This window comes from Symphalangus syndactylus, chromosome 10 (assembly GCF_028878055.3).
Source record: "Symphalangus syndactylus isolate Jambi chromosome 10, NHGRI_mSymSyn1-v2.1_pri, whole genome shotgun sequence".
Lineage (NCBI taxonomy): Eukaryota > Metazoa > Chordata > Mammalia > Primates > Hylobatidae > Symphalangus > Symphalangus syndactylus.
In genome coordinates, this window is record NC_072432.2 from 68,939,768 (window position 1) to 68,965,024 (window position 25,257).

The following is a 25,257-nucleotide window of genomic DNA, read 5'->3' on the forward strand; positions in this document are numbered from 1 at the left end:
CAGAGAAATGCAGATCAAAACCACGATGAGATACCATCTCACACCAGTTAGAATGGCCATCATTAAAAAGTCAGGAAACGACAGGTGCTGGAGAGGATGTGGAGAAATAGGAACAGTTTTACACTGTTGATAGGACTGTGAACTAGTTCAACCATTGTGGAAGACAGTGTGGCGATTCCTCAGGGATCTAGAACTAGAAATACCATTTGACCCAGCCATGCCATTACTGGGTGTATACCCAAAGGACTATAAATCATGCTACTATAAAGACACATGCGCAGTTATGTTTACTGCGGCACCATTCACAATACCAAAGACTTGGAACCAATCCAAATGTCCAACAATGATAGACTAGATTAAGAAAATGTGGCACATATATATCATGGAATACTATGCAGCCATAAAAAATGATGAGTTCATGTCCTTTGTAGAGACATGGATGAAACTGGAAACCATCACTCTCAGCAAACTATCGCAAGGACAAAAAACCAAACACCGCATGTTCTCACTCATAGGTGGGAATTGAACAATGAGAACACATGGACACAGGAAGGGGAACATCATGCTCCGGAGACTGTTGTGGGGTTGGGGGGAGGAGGGAGGGATAGCATTAGGAGATATACCTAATGCTAAATGACGAATTAGTGGGTGCAGCACACCAACATGGCACATGTATACATATGTAACAAACCTGCACATTGTGCACATGTACCCTAAAACTTAAAGTATAATTATAATAAAATTTAAAAAGAGAAAACATTAAATAATAAATAACCACTAAAAAAAAAAAATTGATATAATGGACTCTCGGAACTCAGAGGGAAGGATAGGATGGCGGTGAGGGATAAAACACTACACATTGGGTACAGTGTATATTTCTTGAATAATGAGTGCACCAGAATCTGAAAAATCACCACTAAAGAGCTTATCCGTGTAACTAAAAACCAGTTGTGACCCAAAAGCTATTGAAATAACTAAAAAAAAGAATAAAAAAAGATGAATATTTTCAAATGAACAGAAAAATAGAATTGGCTCAAAAAACCAAACGCATTGTAAAATTAGTTCATTTTGTAATAGAAACCAGGTAGGAGTTGCTGTATTTCTAATTCCACATACTTTTCACTGGGAAATGACTGAAGCTCTAAAATGGTAAGCACTTTTATCATATCTTTTAGGAAAAAAAGTGACGTTGAAGCAGGATGCACAATAAAAGCCAAGCAGCACTAATCATCTCAAAATATCAAGAGGAAGAGACTTTCTATACAATTTAATTATTTATTAGTTTCCTCAACAACAATTAAAACAACACAATCTTGCATGAAATGAATCCAAAGTATGCTGAGTATTTGCACACAGTACTGATAGCATCAGTGGACTTCTTAATGTTCTTGTGTCCATGTACAATGTGTAACATGTAGTTAAGCTTAGTAATTTTTTTCATGTAACCTGTAAATTGGAACAATAAATTTCAATATAAGCTCAATACATTTCAATATAACCTTATATGGCTTTATATCATTTTTGTTTTCCCTAATGTTTTCCTCCTTGACATGAAGTATTTCTAACGGTTAAACAGGTACTAAAACAAATTTTGACTTGACAAGATAAGTTTTGAAAGATGTTTTGTCACAAGAAGAAAGGAATCTCTTGTATCACAACCTCTTCTTTTTGTAATAAACTGAAGGAGTCTCATTTATCAGGTTTCCCAGCTTCCAGCCTCAGACGTAACTAATCTCTTTTTCCCTTCTTTCCTGTTCTAACAAATTTCCAGACACAAAACAGACATTTTGTGATGATGAATATCACAGTTGCCACACAGGCCAGCAGGAACCCAATCACATCCAAAGAGTGGTACTGGTACCAGGTGAGGTCGGGGGCTGCAACCCGAAGGTGTTTGGCTCCTTTATGGCGTATGACAAACTCAATCCAGAAGACTGCTCGATCCAGGGGCTTCACTGGTTGATCATGATGAATTCTTGATAATTTCATAGCATTCTCTTTATATCTAAACGATAAGCAGAAAGGTATCAACATTGAAAGTAAGTTAATTTGGCCAGGCGCAGAGGCTCACACCTGAAATCCCAGCACTTTTGGAAGTCGAAGCGGGTGGATCACGAGGTCAGGAGATCAAGACCATCCTGGCTAACAGGGTGATACCCCGTCTCTAGTAAAAATACGAAAAAAAAAAAAGAAAAAAGGTTACCCAGGCGTGGTGGCACCTTCCTGTAGTCACAGCTACTTCAGAGGCTGAGGCAGGAGAATCGCTTGAACCCAGGAGGCGGAAGTTGCAGTGAGCCACAATCACACCACTGCACTCCAGCCTGGTGACAAAGTGAGACTTCCCTCTCAATAAAAGAGAGGGTAAGTTAATTTGCCTGAGCACATCAAGTCCATGAAAGGTTTTTAAAGTGCCAAATGATTCAAAATAAACATCATAGAATTGACATAGAATGTGTGTATTTTAATTTGAATCATCATAGAAAGTTTGGCTTTTAAATTGGTATTTCATATTTGACAAATGTTTTTAAAGTAAAAATGGAAGGTCAGGTGAGAAAGTTAATTATTTGAGGCAGAGAACATATGAGCAATTTTATTTTTTTTTTAATTTTTAGTTTTTGTGGGTACATAGTAGGGGTATTTATTTATGAGGTACATGAGATGTTTTGATACAGGCTGCAATGTGAAATAATCACATCATGAAGAAAAGCTACCTATCACTTAAACATTTATCTTTGTGTTATGAAATATCCAATTACACTCCTTTAGTTCTCCAGCAGGCCTGTAAAATCATGGTCAGCATCATGAGCCCTTTTAAGTGGTGAAAGATATATAGTTAAAATACAATTTGAGAATTATCATCTTTAAGTTTCTAAAGAGGAGTTGTGTCATGTGGGTGAACTGCCTCATAGCCACGTGCTCTGCTTCTATTCTACTCTTTGTGTCCTACTGTTTCCCACCCAGTAGCCAGAATGATTTTTTTGAAATAAAAGTCAGATTATGATACTCCCCTGGTTAAGACTTTTGCCTGGCTTTTCATCGTATCAAGAATAAAATCCAACTCTGTTATTTGGTCCTCAGGATCCTGCATTATCAGACACTGGCAAGCTCTTCTCCAAACACTTTCCCATGCCCACTAGGTCTTCTAGGGACATTGGCCTTATATTTTTCTTTAAGCTCCCATCTTAGTGTCTTACACATTGCCTCCCCTCTACCCACGCTTGGAGTATTCTTTTTGCAACAACCCAAAGCATGCTTCTATCTCTTTTTGAGGCAACCCTCTAAATGTTACCAATAAGAGAGGCTTTTCCTGGCCACACTATGATAGAACCCCTGGGATTTCCTCTACTTTTTGTGCTTATTTTGAACTTATTTGATGCCTATAATCTTAAAATACATTATATGTCTTCTAAAATACACATTTAAGCATAAACCACATAATGTAAGTGTACATACACTAAGGGAAACAGCCCAATAAGGTAAGATCATCTTAAACATTATTTTGAAGTGAAGATACCATTATCTCTCAGATCATGATAGAAGGTATCAGAATCTTCTTAGAAGAACTCTTTTCCTGGACCATTTTAGTCACTGCTTTTGTCCTCCAATTAAGTGTTAACCTGACTTCGAATGTCATACTTCAGCTTTGCTTGCTTATGTAATTAAATTAATTATGTAATATAAACTCCTTTTTTTTTCTGTTTTTTTGAGATGGAGTCTCACTCTGTCACCTAGGCTGGAGTGCAGTGGTATGATCTCGGCTCACTGCAACCTCCACCTCCCGGGTTCAAGTAATTTTCCTGCCTCAGCCTCCTGAGTAGCTGGAATTACAGGCATGCACCACCATGCCCGGCTAATTTTAGTATTTTTAGTAGAGACAAGGTTTTCAGCATGTTGGTCAGGCTGGTCTCGAACTCCTGACATCATGATCCACCTGCCTTGGCTTCCCAAAGTGTCTTTTTATTTTTTAATGTAGCAGTTGTTGGTTTAATTCTGTTGCTGTGTAGTATTTAATTGATTGAGAATACCACAGACTATCTTTTTAGTTTATAATCAATAGACATTTGAGTGCCAACAAGTTTTGGACACTATTAATAATTCTGTCATAAACATTCTTGTATATAGCAATAGGCTTACAAATTTATACATATCTTTTCCTATGTAATTGAGAGTGGAATTGTTGAAATAAAAGTGCATGCACAATTATGATTTACTTTTTTACTTTAAAATACTCTAAAGTGTGTTTAATGTTCAAGATTTAAAGATTTTTTAGTTATCATTTTTATAATTTCTCACATTCACTATGGCTGGATCTTATACTCTTTATGATATTGAATCTTTTTATACATACTGAATCTTGATTTATGACCCTCCCCATGTAACTTCAAATAACTTTTGCCTATTCAACATGCTCTAGAAAAATACGCCTTCCAGTTGATATATAGAATACATATGTATAAGTTATATATATGTGTGTGTGTGTATGTTATGTTACATTACAACATTACAATTGTTAATTGTGTTCTTCAAATGTTTTATGTCCTTACTCATTATTTGGTCTTATTTTTCAGGTCAGTTTAGATTTAATGGAAGTATCTGTATATTCACATTTAAATTTACTACCTTATTTTATATTTCTTTTCTATTTGTCTAACCTGTTTTATGTTTCTTTTCCAATTATTTCCTGTATTCTTTAAAGGTACTTTTATCATGCATTATCCTTCTATTCTCTTTGTGATAAAGTACATTTAAACTATTCCTTTAGGCGAAGCCCTCTTTACATAAAAACATTATTAATAGTAGTTATGAATGCTGAATTGATAGTAGCTGGGTTGGGCAAGGCATTTTGCACATTGTTTTCTTTGGAGTATGAATAAATCAATTATCAAAAATTTTACTCACTAAAAATAAAATTCCTGTGCTTCGAAGACCATCATCAAAAATGTAAAATGTTAGTACACCAAGAATGAGACAAAATACTTATAAATTATATATCTCATATGGGATTGTATCCATAATACATAAACAGTTCTTATATAAAACTCAATAATAAGACCAGTATCAAAGTTTTAAAATGTTTCAAAGATTAAAATAGACATTTTTCCAAAGAAGGTATATGCATGGTCAGTAACCACATATAAAGATCATCAACATCTTTGGCCATAATCAAAATGCAATCCAAGGCTACAATGAGAGGTCTTTTTACACCCACCAAGAATGGTATAACAAAAAGACAAATAATAACAGGTGTTGACAACAATGTGGACGAACTGGAGCCTTCCTGTATTGCTGGTGGTAATGACAAATGGAACAAGCATTTGGAAAACAGTTTGACAATTTTCATAAACACAGTTCCTACAAGAGCCAGGAATTCCACTTCTAGTATCAACCCAAAAGAAATGAAATCACGTCCATACAAAAACATGTAGCAATGTTCCTAATAGCGACAACTGGAAACAATCAAAAGGTGAATGAGCTAATAAAGAGATAAATAAAATATGGCATACCCATATTATAAAATATATTGCTGCAAAAATAAGTGAACTATTAATACACACAATATAAATAAAGCTAAAAACCACAAAAAGTAACAAAAATTGTACTTGGTAAAAGAAGTCATTTACACATCATAAATTATATGATTCAGTTTATATGAAATATGTAGAGAGAATAATCTATAGAGAAGGAAAGCAAATTGGTGTTAGCCTAGGGCTAAGGGGTCATGCGAAGTGACTTCTATAACATTATGGCTTCTTTCACGTTGATACAAAAGTTCTAAAATTATATGATGGTGATGGCTTCATGACTGTAAGCATACTAAATATATTTGGATTTTATACTTAAATAGGTGGGTTTTATGCTATGGAAATTAAATTTAATTATCAAGTCTGTTACAATAATGATAATAAAAATAAAATTTTCAGTGAGAAAACAGATACACTTTGAGACATTTTAGATATTAAATTAAAATATTTTATTACATTACTTCAAGTTTATCTTTCTACTGTGAATTGATTACGTAAAATTTATTTTAAAATGTCTTATTATCTATATCCCCTTAAAATTATTTTTGTGTAGGAAATTATTTCAATAATTGATTATTCATTAAATGTATGTGGTTCAAATACAATTTTTAAATAATCACTCAAAAATAAAAGCAGATTTCAGATTGTTTAAATCATTTAAATTCTTTTAAAATCAGTATCTTATAAAAAGGATAAAAGTCATACTCACTATTGACAAGAGAAACTATCTATAAACACCACTGAGTAAAAAAAAAGTTCTACTCACAAAGGATCATTAATTACTGTCTTCAGTGCATTGAGTAAGTCTGTACTCGACATTGTGTTGAAGTCCAAACTAACAGCTGCTCCCTTGGCCTTCATGTGTGCAATGTTATCAGGTTGATCTGCAAACAATGGAACGCCCACCATAGGGATTCCATGGTAGATCGCCTCGTAGATGCCATTGGCTCCACTATGAGTTATAAAAGTTCTGGTTTTTCGGTGACCTAGGATTGGATGAATTTTAGCAAAATTACTCATAGGAATAAAATGAGAAATGCACAATGGAAGAATCTGAATGTGACAGTGTTTCCTAGATAACACACTGAACTGAATTCAAGTTGCTTTTCAGACTTCAGAGGAAGGGGCACCTACTTCTGCTGGAGATGTAAGTGAAGGCTATGTGGTGTGTTTAACTTCAGACTGAAAAAATTAATACAAGATTACCAATTGAACTAACAAAAAAGTGCAATTTAGATAAGGAAATATAACGTGCAAAAAAGAAAAAAGCACAGAAAAGGAATGGGCATGTAAGAATGTGTTCTTGTTTTTTTATTTTTTGTTTTTTGCTTTTAATGGAGATGGAGTCTCCCTCTGTTGCCCAGGCTGGAGTGCAGTGGTGCAATCTCGGCTCACTGCAACCTCCACCTCCCAGGTTCAGGCAATTCTCCTACTCAGCCTTCAGAGTAGCTGGGACTACAGGGGCAAACAGCCATGCCCAGTTACTTTTTTGTATTTTAATTGAGATGGAGTTTCACCATGTTGCTCAGGATGGTCTCGAACTCCTGAGCTCAGTCAATCTGCCTGCATCAGCCTCCCAAACTGCTAGGATTACAGGCATGAGCCACTGTGCCCAGCCAGAATATGTTCTCTTAAGTACGACCATGCAGTGAAATATGTGGGGTGTGCAAGGCAGCAGGCAGTGAGGTGGTGGTGGTGCTAGAATTGAGGAAAGACAGGTCACATTTCATTATGAAATGTGTCATCACTTTTTGATTAAGATTAGGGACTTAATCCTACAGAAGATGCAGTGTCCCTGGTGATAGCAGAAGGGCTGTTATTTTTAGTGACATTTGAAATAACCCTACAGAGGAGGAAAGAACAGGTGTAAAGTTGTAGAAATATGAGAAAGGAAGACAACCCAAGAAGTGCCAGAAAAATTCTGTGAGAGGTAATAACACCTGAAATAAAGATACTCTGACTCTGATTATTAAGAATGTGGGTGTATATCCCAAAATGCAAACAATTATCATTTATTCTTTTCCCCCAGGACTGGAAAATAAATACAAAAAGAAGTTTCATTTTATTTTAAAGTTTTTCCATAATAAATGTCCAGTAAGCTTGTTTCATGAGAACTACTAACACTCTAATAATCTGTTACTAATACATTCAGTACTTGTTCTCCAGAGACTTACCAAGAAGATCATTCTGGGGTATCCACTTGTACAGCCGAGTATTGGGTCCTAAAGTGTCTGGTTTATTCCCATCAAATCTCCACAGAACCTGTTTCAGTGAAGAATATATCTTATTCCATGAGTGGAACTCAAAAGTCATAGAATGTTAGAAATCTAAAGAGATTAACAATGAGAACAAGGGATGTTAAGTAACAAGAACTACTCAGACTGATGTAAATAGAATACTCATATTTCATTTCCTTAATTTTATAATTAGGTATATAAGGAAATCATGATTTTTCAAAATAGTAGCTTAGACAAATAAGACTATCAATGAAATGTTCAAGTATTTAAAAAGTTGTTACACTTTTCAAAAGAAAACTATATATGCAAACCACTATATGAAAAAAAGCTTTACATCACTGGTCAAAACCACAAAGAGATCCCATATCGCACCAGTCAGAATGGCCATCATTAAAAACTCAAAAAATAACAGATGCTTGGGATGTTGTATAGAAAAAGAAATGCTTATACTCTGTTGAAGGGACTGTAAGTTCAACCATTGTGGAAGACAGCATGGCGATTCCTCAAAATCCTGGAGGCAGAAATACCATTCAACCCAGCAATCCCATTACTAGGTATGTATCTAAAGGACTACAAATTAGAACATGCACATGTATGTTTATTACAGACAAATATACATTTTATTCTATATAAAACTGTTCACCATAGCAAAGACGTGAAATCAATCTAAATGCCCATCAATGATGGATTCGATAAAGAAAATGTGGTACATGTTCACCATGAAATATTATGTAGCCATAAAAAAGAACAAGATCATGTATTTTGCAGGAATGTAAGTGAGCTGCAGGCCGTTATCCTTAGCAAACAAACACAGGAACAGAAATCCAAATACCACATGCCCTCACTTATAAGTGGAAGCTAAAAGATGAGAACACATGAACATATAGAGAGGAATAACATACACTGGGGCTTATTGGAGGGTGGGCGTTGGGAGGAGAGAAAGGATCAGGAAAAATAACTAAAAAGTACTAGTCTTACTACCTGTATGATGAAACAGTTCATACAACAAACCCCAAGACATAAGTTTACCTATGTAACAAAACTCCACATTTACCCTTGAAATTAAAAGTTTAAAAATAAAACTTAATTTTAAAAATATACAAAATTTTAATAATTATATGCATTAAAAATTTTAGGTAGTCATAATTCAAGTGTGAAAATGCAATACCAATTTTCTAATGACTTATATGCTTATTTTGTTTTATGTATGAGTTTTCATCTACCAAATTTAATATTAATTTATTCATTTTTTTGAGTAATACGGGAAGTAGTTCACTTATATCTACTTGTCTATAAGTCATTTTAATAGAGCTTGATATCCTTTGATTGACAAAAATGAAAGTCTATAAAATAAGCTACTTGGAAGAAGTCAATTAATGCTGCAAAGGTAGCATGTATAACTTCTTGGAAATTACAAATTATCAAGAACTACTTCCAAGAAAAATTTCAAGTGACAATTTTTGACACAAATTCAGAGTATTCTCAGTATTGCTAATTTTGGATATTTTGTCAATGTAGAAATGAGGAACCTGTTGGTACCATAAATAAAAATACAACTCTTGAATAAATTCAAAATTGTATTTTGCTGAATTTTGGTCAACTGACTGTTAACACTTAGAAAATGTGATATAAAATTTTGACAACAGTGATTCATATGTTTTGCTGTAGCTGAGATATTTTTATGTTTAAGTTACTAATTTTGGAACCCCCAAGGAATCCTTATACATTAAAAAAAAAAATATGGTGTTTAAGTTCTATTTGTTACATCAGTGTGAAAGAACTTTGAGTTTTTGGCAAAATATTAGCATAGGTAATTACAAGAAGGCTATGTCAGACAGGGAGCTAAAAAGTAATTGACAAATACACATTTTATTCTACATAAAAGAAAATATGTTCCTACCATGCTCTATGGAGGGGGCATCTGAACTGGTTCCCCTGCCTGGCTTCCTTCTGCTTGAATCCTTCCTATATTTCATCCAGCTGCCTCCATTGGGAGGAATTGTTAATCTCATAGTACAATGTCCTTGTGGGGCCACATTTTATACTACACAGGGTCCACCCTCAGAGCAGGATCCATCTCCACCCTTTCTCTTTCATTTTCCTACTTCAGACATTGGCTAGGCCCTGTCCAGAAAAGCAGGCTGCTTTTTCTCTTTCTCCAAATCTGCCTAGCTCTGCGGGTCCTTACATTAGTTGTCTGACAGCCTAGGCCTTCCTTTCTCTGAATAGTACCCTGAATATCACTTGAATAGGCCTATTCCAAAATGTACAGGAAGTACACGAGGCTGGGTAACATGGCAACACTAAACTGCATGATGCATGTCAGCCTTTTTGAAATACCTGCTATTGTTATTGTGCTAGTGAAGTTACTCTCTAAAATGTAACGTTTTCTAATATCTGTAGGGTGTACCGTGCCCTCAGGATTTCTTAAACAAAAGGATCAAATCACAGGAGTAGAATTTAGTGATAGCTCTTACCTGACCCCAATATGATGATACCAAAACTTTACCTGCAACTCTTAATTATATTTATTCCTGATCACAATATTAATGCCAAATTAATTAGCAATGAAAAACACCCTCTGTATTATTTTAGCATCTTCCACATATATTTTTGATTTTGAATTAATATCTGAGATAATTAGTGCTTTCCCAACAGCTAAATTTATAGGCAGGAAGTTTCTAAAATTGGATTCTTTACAAACTTTAACAGCCTCCTTCAATAATTTTTCACAACATTAAAGCATTTTAACTTACCTTTTGTGGGATCTGGGCAAGGGCTGATGCAATTACATTGGCCCTTTCTTCTGACGTGTTACTGACCATTGACCCCAGAGAAAACACCACAACACCATTTTCTCCAGAGCTTTGGACAAATTCTTCCATTTCCTTTGAAAAAAAAGAATTTGTTCCATCATAATAGATTATCAGCACAGCAAGCACTGTGAAAGAATTGTTATAAAAAGAGAGAAAATCAAGTATTATGAGGAATTATTGGAGTAAAGGATGTTTTTTAACTGGCTCAATTACTCAGTTTTTTTTTTTGCAATATGTATAATATGAGATAGGTTGCCTCTGTTAAGGGTCTTTGTGTAAATATGTGTGTGTGTATGTGTGTACATTTGTGAAAGGGAGTAATGAAATAGAGCTATTACACAGTATTTGAGGAGATACCCAAACTCTTCACTTATAATATTTAAGTACTAATATAGGTTCTTTAAAGTGGCACCAGTTGGCTTTAATGCTGTATTTTTGTTCTGCTAAATCAAATATGTTTATTTTAGGCAGGTTTTCTGTAGAATTATTTTAGTTGGAAGTCATTAGTGGTTGACTTCCCTGACTCTGAGCACTGAGGAAAAGTTCCTCACAGCTGGGATTATGTAAACCTACATTTATCTTATTCTATAATCCTTTACACTTCACTTAAAGTTTGTCAGAGTTTTCCAGTCTTTTTTCAAAAGAGAAAAAAAGTAATTGTAAAAGGTGATGGTTAAGAATCACTGACATTCTGGAGTCTGCTATTGTGGTTTGGAATTTCTATGAATTGTTTCTAAGAGTCTCATTTGTAATACAGAATCGTACAGTATGTAGTTACATAGTAGAATGACTATATTTTTCTGGTGATTGTTTAAGTAGAACAATTTTTCCCAGAAATCACACTGTTAAATTAATGTTCTATTTATAACTGCATGTGAGGAACTCTCATCATCACTTTTCTGTGTCTCAGAGGCAGCAGCACTTGCACCAGAATGCGAGAGACTGCCAGGCCTTTCTGCAGAGATTTGGTCACCCTGTTGAGTAGCTCACTCACACTACATAAAAATCTTAGTGAAGATGTACTTGGCTGGAATTTATTGGGAATCATTCTAACCAGTGTTCCCCAATCTACGCCAATTTTGAAATTTAAATACTTTCAGATTTAATCATCGGGGTAAAATTTTTCTTAAGTGTTCTTTACAAAACAAAGAAAAAAAGATTCCAAATGTTTATTTGCAGACCACATATGGCTGAGTATTTTTTAAAATATGATTTTTAATCTTAAGACATCAGTGTTAATGATGTGAGAGTCATTGTTCTGTTATTCAAGATAATACATAGGATATCCAGGTATTGTGTGTGATCACAGTTACCTGTAGCCACATTTGATGTAACTTACGTTCAGTGTTTTGTTTCAGTGGCTTGATGTCCGGACCCACCTTCATCCACCCAGAGTTAAAGTAATATAATCCCTAAAGGGGATTCATTATTGATGTAGACTGGTTGTTTCCCATTCTGTGACAACTTTAAAATAATAATACACTATGTATGTAAGGTATTTTATAAAAGTATTGCAAGTTCTAAAAAGAAAATTTTTTTTTTTTCTAAAATTTCTGTCTAGAGATGTCACCTTGTAAACTACATATGTTTTCATCATGGCTTTGGTTCTATCTTTATAGCTCAATGTACACTTGCGATATTTATTTAGACAATTCTATTCTGATTGTATATACCTTTTCCTCCTACAAAAAATATGTCATCCTGTAATATTTATAATTTTCTACCTCATCTTACTTGTGTAAATGCACCAATCAGTGCCCTGTCAAAACAGAGCACTCAGCTCTACCAATCAGCAGGATGTGGGTGGGGCCAAATAAGAGAATAAAAGCAGGCTGCCCGAGACAGCAGTGGAAACCCACTCGGGTCCCCTTCGACACTGTGGAAGCTTTGTACTTTCACTCTTTGCAATAAGTCTTGCTACTTCTCACTCTTTGGGTCCACACTGCTTTTATGAGCTGTAACACTCACCGTGAAGGTCTGCAGCTTCACTCCTGAAGCCAGCAAGACCAAGAGCCCCCTGGGAGGGACGAACAACTCCAGATGTGCCGCCTTAAGAACTGTAACATTCACCGCGAAGGTCTGCAGCTTCACTCCTCAGCCAGTGAGACCACGAACCCACCAGAAGGAAGAAACTCCAAACACATCCCAACATCAGAAGGGACAAACTCCAGACGCGCCTCCTTAAGAGCTGTAACACTCAACATGAGGGTCCGTGGCTTCATTCTTGAAGTCAGTGAGACCAAGAACCCACCAATTCCAGACACATTTTGGGGACACAGATGGGACTTTTGCTTATCGCCAAGCGGTGAGACAATCGCCGAGCGGTGAGACCATCACCTATAGCTGAGCGGTGAGACAATGGCCTATGGCCAAGCAGTGAGTACCGTCGGACCCCTTTCGCTTGCTATTCTGTCCTATTTTTCCTTAGAATTCGGGTGCTAAATACCGGGCAACTGTCAGCCAGTTAAAAGCGACTAGCGTGGCCACTGGACTAAAAACACCAGTCTCAGGCTTTCGGGGAAAGGGCTCTCTAAAAACCCCCGACTCTTTGGACTTGGGACCATTGGTTTGCCTAGAACCAGCTTCCAGTTTTCCTGTACTTCTGGGCTGAGCTGAGGGTTGACAGAGAGGAAAGCCATGCAGCTCCAGGGTCCCAACAACAAGTTGGTTGACCCTGCGGCCATGAGCGGAACTCTCAAAAGCATGTCGCCCAAGCAACACTCACCCTTCTATCCTATCTATCCTCACCCTTGCCCCCTGGGTCTTAATGCCTGCCAGACAAACTTCCTCTCACCTCTCTTCTATGAGGTTAGTCCCGCTTCTAAAAATTGCTTACTGTCTCTGGTGCTTTTCTAGTTTCTCCTATAAGAATTATTTCTAATATAAACTCCAGGACTCTGTTACCTTCTTTAGGCACCCGGGCTCACCAATCAGAAAGACACAATTTTTGCCCAAAGCCCCGTCATAGTGGGGACTACCTGGAATTTTAGGATCCCTCCTCAGACTAACAGGCCTAACAAAAGCTATTCCTGAAGCTAGGATATGGGGAGCCTCAGAAATTTTATCCTTCCTATTCTTATAAGTGAGGACAAAAGGTGTCACTCCTCCAACTCTGGAGATCCCTTCCCTCCCTCAGGGTATGGCCTTGCACTTCATTTTTGGGGCATAACATCTTTCTAGAAAAGGGGTAATGTCCCAATACTAACAGGAGAATGCTTAGGACTCTAACAGGTTTTCAAGAATTCATCTGTAAGGTTCACTAAATCCGATGTTTCTTGGTCCTCCTTGTGGTCTAGGAGGACAGGCAAGGGTGCAGGTTTTCGAGAATGTGTTGGTAAGGACCACTAAATCTGACCTTCCTCGGTCCTCCATGTGGTCTGGGAGGAAAACTAGTGTTTCTGCTGCTGTGTCAGTGAGTGCAACTATTCCGATCAGGCAGGGTCCAGGGACTATTGCAGGTTCTTGGGCAGGGGGAGAAAAAAAATAAGCCAAAACTATGGGCAGTTTTGTCTTTCAGATGGGAAACACTCAGGCATCAACAGGCTCACCCTTGAAATGCATCCTAAGCCATTGGGACCAATTTGACCCAGAAACCCTGAAAAAGAGGTGGCTCATTTTTTTCTGCACTAGAGCTTGGCCCCAATATTCTCTCTCTTATGGGGAAAAATGGCCACCTGAGGGAAGTACAGATTACAATTCTAACCTCCAGCTTGACTTTTTCTGTTAGAGGGAAGGCAAATGGAGTGAAATACCTTATGTCCAAGCTTTCTTTTCATTGAGGGAGAATACACAACTATGCAAAGCTTGCAATTTACATCCCACAGGACCTCTCAGCTTACCCCCATATCCTAGCCTTCCTACAGCTCCCCTTCCTATTAATGATAATCCTCCTCTAATCTCCCCAGCCCAGAAGGAATTAAGCAAAGAAATCTCCAAAGGTCCACAAAACCCCCCGGGCTATCCGTTATGTCCCTTTCAAGCTGTAGGGGGAGGGGAATTTGGCCCAACCTGGGTACCTGTCCCCTTCTCCATCTCTGATTTAAAACAGATCAAGGCAGACCTGGGGAAGTTTTCAGATGATCCTGTTAGGTACATAGATGTCCTACAGGGTCTAGGGCAAACCTTTGACCTCGCTTGGAGAGATGTCATGCTACTGTTAGATCAAACTCTGGCTTTTAATGAAAAGAATGAGGCTTTAGCTGCAGCCTGAGAGTTTGGAGATACCTGGTATCTTAGTCAAGTAAATGATAGAATGACAACCGAAGAAAGGGACAAATTCCCTACTGGTCAGCAAGCCAATCCCCTGTGTGGATCCCCACTGGGACCTTGACTCAGATCATGGAAACTGGTGTCATAAACATCTGTTGACCCGTATTCTAGAAGGACTAAGGAGAACTAGAAAAAAGTCCATGAATTATTCAATGATGTCCACCATAACTCAGGAAAAGGAAGAAAATCCTTCTGCCTTCCTCGAGTGGCTATGAGAGGCCTTAAGAAAGTACACTCCCCTGTCACCTGAATCACTTGAGGGTCAGTTGATTCTAAAAGATAAGTTTATTACCCAATCAGCTGCAGATAGCAGGAGAAAGCTCCAAAAGCAAGCCCTAAGCCCTGAACAAAATCTAGAGGCATTATTAAACCTGGCAATCTCGCTGTTCTATAATAGGGACCAAGAGGAACAGGCCCAAAAGGAAAAGCGAGATCAGAGAAAGGCCGCAGCCTTAGTCATGGCCCTCAGACAAACAAAGCTTGGTGGTTCAGAGAGGACAGAAAATGGAGCAGGCCAATCACCTGGTAGGGCTTGTTATCAGTGTGGTTTACTAGGATACTTTAAAAAAGATTGTCCAATGAGAAACAAGCTGCCCCCTCGTCCATGTCCACTATGCCGAGGCAATCACTGGAAGGTGCACTGCCTCAGAGGATGAAGGTTCTCTGGGTCAGAAGCCCCCAACCAGATGATCCAACAACAGGACTGAGGGTGCCCAGGGCAAGTGTCAGCTCACGTCATCACCCTCACTGAGCCCTGGGTATGTTTAACTATTGAGGGCCGGGAAATTGACTTCCTCCTGGACACTGGTGCGGCCTTCTCAGTGTTAATCTCCTGTCCTGGGCTACTGTCCTCAAGGTCCATTACCATCCGAGGAATCCTGGGACAGCCTGTTACCAGGTATTTCTCCCACCTCCTCAGTTGTAATTGGGAGACTTTGCTCTTTTCATATGCCTTTCTTGTTATGCCTGAAAGTCCCACACCCTTATTAGGGAGGGATATATTAGCCAAGGCTGGAGCTATTATCTACATGAATATGGGGAACAAGTTATCCATTTGTTGTCTCCTACTTGAGGAGGGAATCAACCCTGAAGTCTGGGCATTGGAAGGACAATTTGGAAGGGCAAAAAATGCCCATCCAGTCCAAATCAGGTTAAAAGATCCCACCATTTTTCCTTATCAAACAAAGGGAATATCGCTTAAGGCCTGAAGCTCATAAAGAATTACAGAATATTGTTAAATATTTGAAAGCTCAAGGCTTAGTAAGGAAATGCAGCAGTCCCTGCAACACCCCAATTTTGGGAGTACAAAAACTGAATAGTCAGTGGAGACTAGTGCAAGATTTTAGACTCATTAATGAGTCAGCAATTCCACTATATCCAGGTGTACCCAACCCCTATACCCTGCTCTTTCAAATACCAGAGGAAGCAGAATGGTTAATGGTTATGGACCTCAAGGATGCCTTTTTCTGTATTCCCCTGCACTCTGATTCCCAGTTCCTCTTTGCTTTTGAGGATCCCACTGACTACATGTCCCAACTTACATGGACGGTCTTGCCCCAAGGGTTTAAGGATAGCCCTCATCTGTTTGGTCAGGCACTGGCCCAAGATCTAGGCCACTTCTCAAGTCCAGGCACTCTGATTCTTCAATATGTGGATGATTTACTTTCGGCTACCAGTTCGGAAGCCTCTTACCAGCAGGCTACTCTAGATCTCTTGAACTTTCTAGCTAATCAAGGGTACAAGGTGTCTAGGTCGAAGGCCCAGCTTTGCCTACAGCAGGTTAAATATCTAGGCTTAATCTTAGCCAAAGGGACCAGGGCCCTCAGCAAGGAACAAATACAGCCTATATTGGCTTATACTCACCCTAAGACATTAAAACAGTTGAGGGAGTTCCTTGGAATTACCAGCTTTTGCGGACTATGGATCCCTAGATACAGCAAGACAGCCAGGCCCCTCTATTCTCTAATCAAGGAAACCCAGGGGGCAAGTACTCATCTAGTCAAAAGGGAACCAGAGGCAGAAACAGCCTTCAAAACCTTAAAGCAGGCCCTAGTACAAGCTCCAGCTTTAAGCCTTCCCACATGACAGAACTTCTCTTTATATGTCACAGAGAGAGCCAGGATAGCTCTTGGAGTCCTTACTCAGACTCATGGGACAACCCCACAACCAGTGGCATACCTAAGTAAGGAAACTGATGTAGTAGCAAAAGGCTGGCCTCACTGTTTAAGGGTAGTTGCAGCAGTGGCCGTCTTAGTGTCAGAGGCTATCAAAATAATACAAGGAAAGGATCTCACTGTCTGGACAATTCATGATGTAAATGGCATACTAGGTGCCAAAGGAAGTTTACAGCTATCACACAACTGCCTACTTAGATACCAGGCACTACTCTTTGAGGGACCGGTACTTCCAATATGCACATGCGTGGCCCTCAACCCTGCCACTTTTCTCCCAGAGGATGGGGAACCAATTGAGCATGACTGCCAACAAATTATAGTCCAGACTTATGCTGCCAAAGATGATCTCTTAAAAGTCCCCTTAACTAATCCTGACCTTAACCTATATACCGATGGAAGTTCAGTTGTGGAGAATGAGATATGAAGGGCAGGTTACGCCATAGTTAGTGATGTAACCATACTTGAAACTAAGCCTCTTGCCTCAGGGACCAGTGCCCAGTTAGCCGAACTAGTGGCACTTACCTGAGCCTTAGAACTGGGAAATGGAAAAAAAATAAATGTGTATACAGATAGCAAGTACGCTTATCTAATCCTACATGCCCATGCTGCAATATGGAAAGAGAGTGAGTTCCTAACCTCTAGGGGAACCCCCATTAAATACCACAGGGAAGTTATGGAGTTATTGCACATGGTGCAGCAACCCAATGAGGTGGGAATCTTACACTGACAAAGCCATTAAAATGGGAAGGCGAGGGGAGAACAGTAGCATAAGCAGCTGGAAGAGGCAGCAGAAAGGAAAGAAAGAGACAGGAAGTCAAAGAAAGAGACAGAGAGGAAGAGACAAGAAGTCAGAGAGAAAGAGGGACAGACACAGAAAGTCAAAGAGAGAGTTAAAAAGAGAGGAAGAGACGAAGAAGAAATCTAAGAGAGAAAGAGAGAAATGGAAGTAGTAAAGAATAAACAGTGTACCCTATTCCTTTAAAAGCCAGGGGAAATTTCTATCTACACAGCCAAGGCATATTCTACTTATGTGGATCTTCCACCCATATCTGCCTCTCAAACAGTTTGCAAGAAATAACAAAATCTATTCTTACTTTAAAATCCCAAATAGACTCTTTGGCAGCAGTGACTCTCCAAAACCGCCGAGGCCTAGACCCCCTCACTGCTGAGAAAGGAGGATTCTGCACCTTCTTAGGGGAAGAGTGTTGTTTTTACATTAACCAGTCGGGGATAGTACGAGATGCCACCTGGCGTTTAGAGGAAAAGGCTTCTGAAATCAGACAACGCCTTTCAAATTCTTATACCAACCACTTTAGTTGGGCAACATGGCTTCTCTCCTTTCTAGGTCCCTTGGCAGCCATCTTGCTGTTACTTTCCTTTGGGTCCTGTATTTTTAACCTTCTTGCTCAAATTTGTTTCCCCTAGAATTGAGGCCATCAAGCTACAGATGGTCTTACAAATGGAACCCCAAATGAGTTCAACTAACAACTTCTGAAAAGGACCCCTGGACTGTCCCGCTGGCACTTCCCCTGGCCTAGAGAGTTCCCCTCTGAAGGAAACTACAACTGCAAGGCTTCTTCTTCATCCCTATCCAGCAGGAAGTAGCTAGAGTGGTCATTGGCCAAATTCCCAACAGCAGTTGGGGTGTCCTGTTTAGAGGGGGGATTGAGAGGTGACAGCATGCTGGCAGTCCTCACAGCCCTCGCCCACTCTTGGCACCTCCTCTGCCTGGGCTCCCACTTTGGCAGCACTTGAACAGCCCTTCAGCCCACCGCTGCACTGTGGGAGCCCCTTTCTGGGCTGGCCAAGACTGGAGCCAGCTCCCTCAGCTTGCACGGAGGTGTGGAGGGAGACGTGCAGGCGGGAAATGGGGCTGCACATGATGCTTGTGGGCCAGCTGGAGTTCCAGGTGGGCGTGGGCTCGGCAAGCCCCACACTCGGAGCAGCTGACCAACCCTGCCGGCCCCGGGCATTGAGGGGCTTAGCACCCAGGCCAGTGGCTGCAGAAGGTGTACTGGGTACCCCAGCAGTGCCAGCCCACCGGCACTGCACGGGACCTGCAGCCTGCCATGCCTGAGCCTCCCACCCTCTTCGTGGGCTCCTGTGGGGCCCAAGCCTCCCTGATGAGCACCATCTCCTGCTCCAAAGCACCCAGTCCCATCGACCACCCAAGGGCTGAGGAGTGCAGGTGCATGGCATGGGACTGGCAGTCAGCTCCACCTGCAGCCCTGGTGTGGGATCCACTGTGTGCAGCCAGCTGGGCTCCTGAGTCTGGTGGTGACTTGGAGAACCTTTATTTCTAGCTCAGGGATTGTAAACACACCAATCAGCGCCCTGTCAAGACAGACCACTCAGCTCTACCAATCAGCAGGATGTGGGTGGGGCCAAATAAGAGAATAAAAGCGGGCTGCCCGAGCCAATAGTGGCAACCTGCTTGGGTCCCATTCCACACTGTGGAAGCTTTGTACTTTCACTCTTTGCAATAAATCTTGCTACTTCTCACTCTTTGGGTCCACACTGCTTTTATGAGCTGTAACACTCACCATGAAGGTGTGCACCTTCACTCCTGAAGCCAGCGAGCCCACGAGCCCACCAGGAGGAATGAACAACTCCAGACGTGCCACCTTAAGAGCTGTAACACTCACTGCAAAGGTCTGCAGCTTCACTCCTGAGCCAGCGAGACCACGAACCCACCAGAAGGAAGAAACTCCGAACACGTCCGAACATCAGAAGGAACAAACTCCAGACGTGCCACCTTAAGAGCTGTAACACTCACCGCGAGGGTCCGTGGCTTCATTCTTGAAGTCAGTGAGACCAAGAACCCACCAATTCCAGACACACTTGTATTATAGCTTACTGTAATTGAATATTTTATTGATAAAATTATTGTAATGTTATAGTATGCATCTAGTGTAAGTTTTTAATTATTCCTTAATTTAAGATGTTTGATTACTTTTGATGTTTATTTTATGAATATTTTCCATAAATATTAAATATGTACATCTTGATTTATTTTTTCTCTGTATGATTTCATGTGAATATATTATAAAACCAATGGCTAGATGCATTTTTAATGCTTAATACACTTGGCAAATGTCCTTTTCTCTTAAAGTATACATAAATTATCTGAGAATCTAATATTTAATTGAATAGAAAGCAAATTGGGTTTGCAATTATTTTACATAATAAACAATTAGAGAAAGGCTTTCACAACCATTGACTTGCATTCAAAGCTTTCTACAAGTTAGTAACAACAGCTAGTATTATTAATTATCACATGTACTATGATTCAATATTTTTCTTGTCCTTCTACACCTCATACTCTCTTCCCGCTCTTACTGGCACTGTCAGTTTCCCTTAATGTGAGTGGGGAAATCTTTCAAGAGTAGGATAGGCTGGGACAGAATTTTCATTAATCTCACCTCAGCTTTTGTCTCTTTAGAAAGTTACCATAGAAAGCCCCTACAGTTTGCATTCAACATAGATATTGAATTTTAACCATGGAATAAAATATCAGTTTCATGTTGCTGTTAATAAGGAGGTAGGCAAAAATTATCTCTTAAGAAATTATATAATGTAATAAAAATGCTTACTTTCTACTATTTCTTAGAAGGGTGATATCAATTTAAAATATATTACATTCTTATGTTCCTCCATAAAGAATATAATGTTATATGATGACAGAATTCTTTTGTTATTATAAACTGAGGGCACAATTCGGATACGAGTGGTAGAAATTATTTGGTCTTTATTATAAATGCATTGTTCATTTTTTCTGTGCTTCTCTGTCAGGCACCTATGATGTCGAGACACCAGCTATCCCAGGAAGCTTTACTGGGTTGCTTGTCTTAAGGCAGAAAACACCTGCTCTAATAGGGTATGTTTATGCTAAGATGTAAACCTCTGGGATCTCAATGCAGAATCATTTAAATGCTTTAGTAAAATCAAGTGAACACTGGGTCTGGCTGCAAATATGAATAGAATGACATATTTATATTGGTAAGGGATTATGTTCTTATAAGTTAGAATACTGGTGAAGATCCTTGTCACTTATGGTAGAATTTTACAATTTCGGTTTGCTCATCTTACTGTCAAAATTGATATGTCTTATTTTAAACAAGTCTATAGGGTATCTGTCATATAGAAGACCGGTAGGACTTTGTTAGAGAATATAATCTTGAAATGCTGAATAATTAGTTTCTATTAAATAAGGAATAATATCTCAAGTGACTTACACATGTTAAGTAATTCATAGTGTTAATAATAACAAAAATAACCACAATTGCAAAATAATGTTTCTGAATCACTAACTATATGCCAGAGACAGTTTAAGTGGTTTATTTGTATTAACTTTTTCTGCACAACACAATAGGAAGTTAGTAGTATTACTGTAAAAGTAGGCATAAGTAATTCTATCCACTTTCTAGTCCACTTTTCCATCATCTGCTACCTGAAATCATACAAAATTTCCTCAATGATCAGCTCTTTCTAGTCTGGCCCTTCTACAATTTAATCCATCGAACATCTTGGAATCTTTTTTTTTTAAATATAATCTTATCACATGTTTTCTTTTCTTAACTCTTTTTAGTAGTCCCTAAATGTGCTTAACAAATATTTCAACTGCTGAGGAGTATTGGGCTCTTATCTTGCCTATCAGCATCATCTGATTCTTACTCAGTATCTCCCTTGCAAACTAAACTTTGAGTCTTGAGAACTGTCCTGAACACTTTACCTGCTTTTCTTTTTGTGTTTTTTTTCTCTTCTTCATTCTTTTACCTATTCCTTCATATAGTTCAGCTCCCATCTAAATTATTAATATCAGTGACTCCAGGATACTCTCTATTATCTATAGTGGAGTTTTCCTTAGCATTGGTTTTTCTCTGGAGATAATAGTTTTTACACAGTTTTTATTACTTGCATATATTCTATCTTTCAAAGTAGAATGCAAGGTGTGTTGGGATAGAAGCTGTGTCCCATACACTTACCTGTGGTGTGTGCTAATCTCTTTATAAATATTCTTTGAATGAATGGCCAGTACCTTTTTATATGTTGCATTATCAAAGCTTTAATTTACCAACCCTATTTTCAAAGTCTCTTTAGTATCCCTCTTTATTGGTAATAATGATGAAATTCATAAACTTGTGAAAGTATCAACATGTACGTGAGTTTCTAATTGGTATCTGCTTTACTCTTCCCACTTACATCTTTCTTCCAGTGTAAGTCAAAAACTCTGAATGAATATAGAACCATTTGCACTGAAAATTCAAAGCAGAAAAAACAAACAGTAGTAGTTTACCTTAGGTAGGCGTTTGGCAGGCTTGCAGTGGAGTCCTCCAACGAACTCAACATTTGGTAAGACTGGGTGAGGAAATTGAAAATCCCACTAGTTTCGAATAAGCCATATTTCAGCTTTTGCCATTGTCTCAGATAATGTAGTGGGTCTTCCTGACGGGAAAAAAGAAAAAGAAAAGATAGATGACACAAGATAATTAAACTAGGTAATTTTCTGAAAGAAGTTAGAATAATGTAGGCAAAAATGTAGGTGAAGTGTTTGTGCCTTGAAAAAATATACATATATTCATATATAGGCATAATTTAATTTTTATGTATTATATATTTTACCCATGTGTATTTACAAGAAAGGCAAAGTGGTGAGAGAATCATGAGGGAAAACTACATCCCTAATGTCACATCAGTATATTCACAATCACAAACAAGACATAGAGAATTAATCTCCATTTCTTTATTTTGTAAACCTTCAATAGTAGCAGATATACGTATAAACCAGTCTTTGAGCTCCATGATCAATTAATTCTACCGTACCCATAAAAACAATTTTCTAAGAAATAGTCTAATTTCCTATTCATTAATCTAGTCCTTTTATCTTTGGTTCTTCAAGTTAACTGTTGATTATTTTGAAATTATGGCTGAAATCCTTTTACCTACTACTGCTTTTGATTCATGCTAATCTCATAATACTATTAGTTTTTAGGTAAATATGTTTGCAAATTACAGCTAGAAAATTTTGAGAAATTATTGAAATAGAAATTTGCGTTCAACCTTAATTTGGCTTGTATTTTTAAATAAAGAGACATAGTTTCAAAAAAAACTATACAGTTATAACAATGTTCACACTTTGACAAGATGATGAGCCTTAAAATGAATGGTTTCTAATCCTTTAGTGAAGGAGAATAGAAACACTGGAAAATTCAAATAACATGCATTGGTTTTTGATTCTGAAATGGAGACATTATTTCTCTCAACTGTGGAGGAAACTTTCTAGTAACATGGGTACATATTGCAATTTTCAAATAATGAGACTGAGATATACAAGGAAAAAGAATTTCTGCAATGTTATATAGATAGTTCTAGAAAAATGTGTAACTACTTAATCTACCAGTATGCATTCATCAAGATGTTTCTGGATAAGTCTGACTTTCTTTTAAAGATGAAAAAATGTATAATAAAACAGGTATGTGATTACTTAAAGAAATCTTAGGTGCACTAATATACAGGTTTATGACTTCCTGGAGTCTTCTGTCTGAGTGATGGCCACAGAGTTTTAACTGATCCTATAATTTACATTTTCTATAGTGTTTGTGAGTTTGGTAGATCATCTTACAATTTCTTTTGATAAATTCATTACAAAAATACCCCACTACCCTGACTTTATGGCTTTATACAAGCTCAGCTGCAAAGGTACAAGAAAGTTAAATCTTCTTGTTACCAGTTGAAAAAGTTACTTACCTAGAACTTCACTATATAACTGATCCCACTTCTTCATGTCAAACATTTGGAACCAAAATTCAAAATAAAGCACATAGATCATATTTTTTACCCTCTCTATGAAAGTCATTTGATCACTTAATTCTGACATAACAACAGGCACATAGGAAGGAGTTAACAGAAATCCTCCACTATGCTTTTCAATTGCGTAGCCAGGAGAGAAGCGGAGGCTGTAGACAAAGGGTATTTTAAGTAGCTCAGCCAGCAGCTCACCAAAGGGGGAAATAGCATCTGCAAGAACAACATCAAATCTTGACTCCTGTAGTTTCTTCATAAGTTTCTTATTTGAAACTATATACTTACAGAATTTTCTAATCATGTCACTAAATGTCCACATGATTTCTTGTACTTGTGAAAAATATGACCAAAATGTGTCTTTTGGAAGGTCTGCCCATCTCTTAGCCAGCTGCTTGATAATATCCTCAAACTCAGTTTTAGTTAAAGATATAGGATAAACTTCAAATTTAAGAGTAGATGGGCTGTTGGGATCAAAAGAAATGGAAGCTGAAGATGCCAATACAGTCACCTCATGACCTCTCTGGACAAGCTCATCCAGGATTGTCTTTATATTCATCCAGTGGCTGAATTCTGTGGGCCACACCAGCACCTTTCCACAACTCCCAGAGCTAAAGTAACAGCTCAGCTGTATCAGCAGAAGAGCTGAAGTCCGTTTCATAGATATCTTGATGCAATGTAATGCTTGTTTTCCAGTTGCTGCTCCTTTCTGTCATTTCTCATGGTGACATTCAGTTTAAATCAGTCAAGAAGTTAAAATGTAACTTTTACACTTCAAAGTAAACACATTATATTAACAGCATTTGGATGACAGAGAGACAAATAATAGGTAGATGACCTGTTTACACAAGTGAGTTTAATGCCCTTTTTGGATTTTTTTTTGAGAGCTCACTGCAAGCTCCTCCTGCCGGATTCATGCCATTCTCCTGCCTCAGCCTCCCAAGTAGCTGGGACTACAGACAGGCGCCTGCCACCGCGCCCAGCTATTTTTTTGTATTTTTAGTAGAGACAGGGTTTCACTGTATTCGGCAGGATGGTCTCGAACTCCTGACCTTGTGATCCGCCTGCCTCAGCCTCCCAAAGTGCTGGGATTACAGATGTGAGCCACCGCACCTAGCCCTAGATTTTTAAGTGCTGTAATTCAGCTAATATCAGTGATTTTGGATAGACACATCACCTGACTCATGTAATATATTTCAGAATAGTGTCCATAAGAGTAGCAGTGAGAGGCTCATGTTCCTGCAGTCTCTTTGACACAGAACAAAATGTAAAATAGCTAAATGTGGTTCTAAAGCTTTTGTAAATTTGTTGACATATAATTCAGATATCATACAAATTATCAATTATTGTGTAAAATTTAATGTTTCATAGTATATTCACAGAATTGTGCTTCTACCATAAGAGTCAGTTTTAGAGAACTCTTATCTCCTAAAAATAA

At 38.3% G+C, this 25,257-nt stretch overlaps 1 pseudogene; it reads right to left on the reverse strand.

Moving 5' to 3' along the window:
• Window positions 1-1,728: 1,728 nt before the first annotated feature.
• Window positions 1,729-24,480, reverse strand: LOC129492291 (UDP-glucuronosyltransferase 2B4-like; annotated as a pseudogene).
• Between the last annotated feature and the right edge of the window lie 777 nt (window positions 24,481-25,257).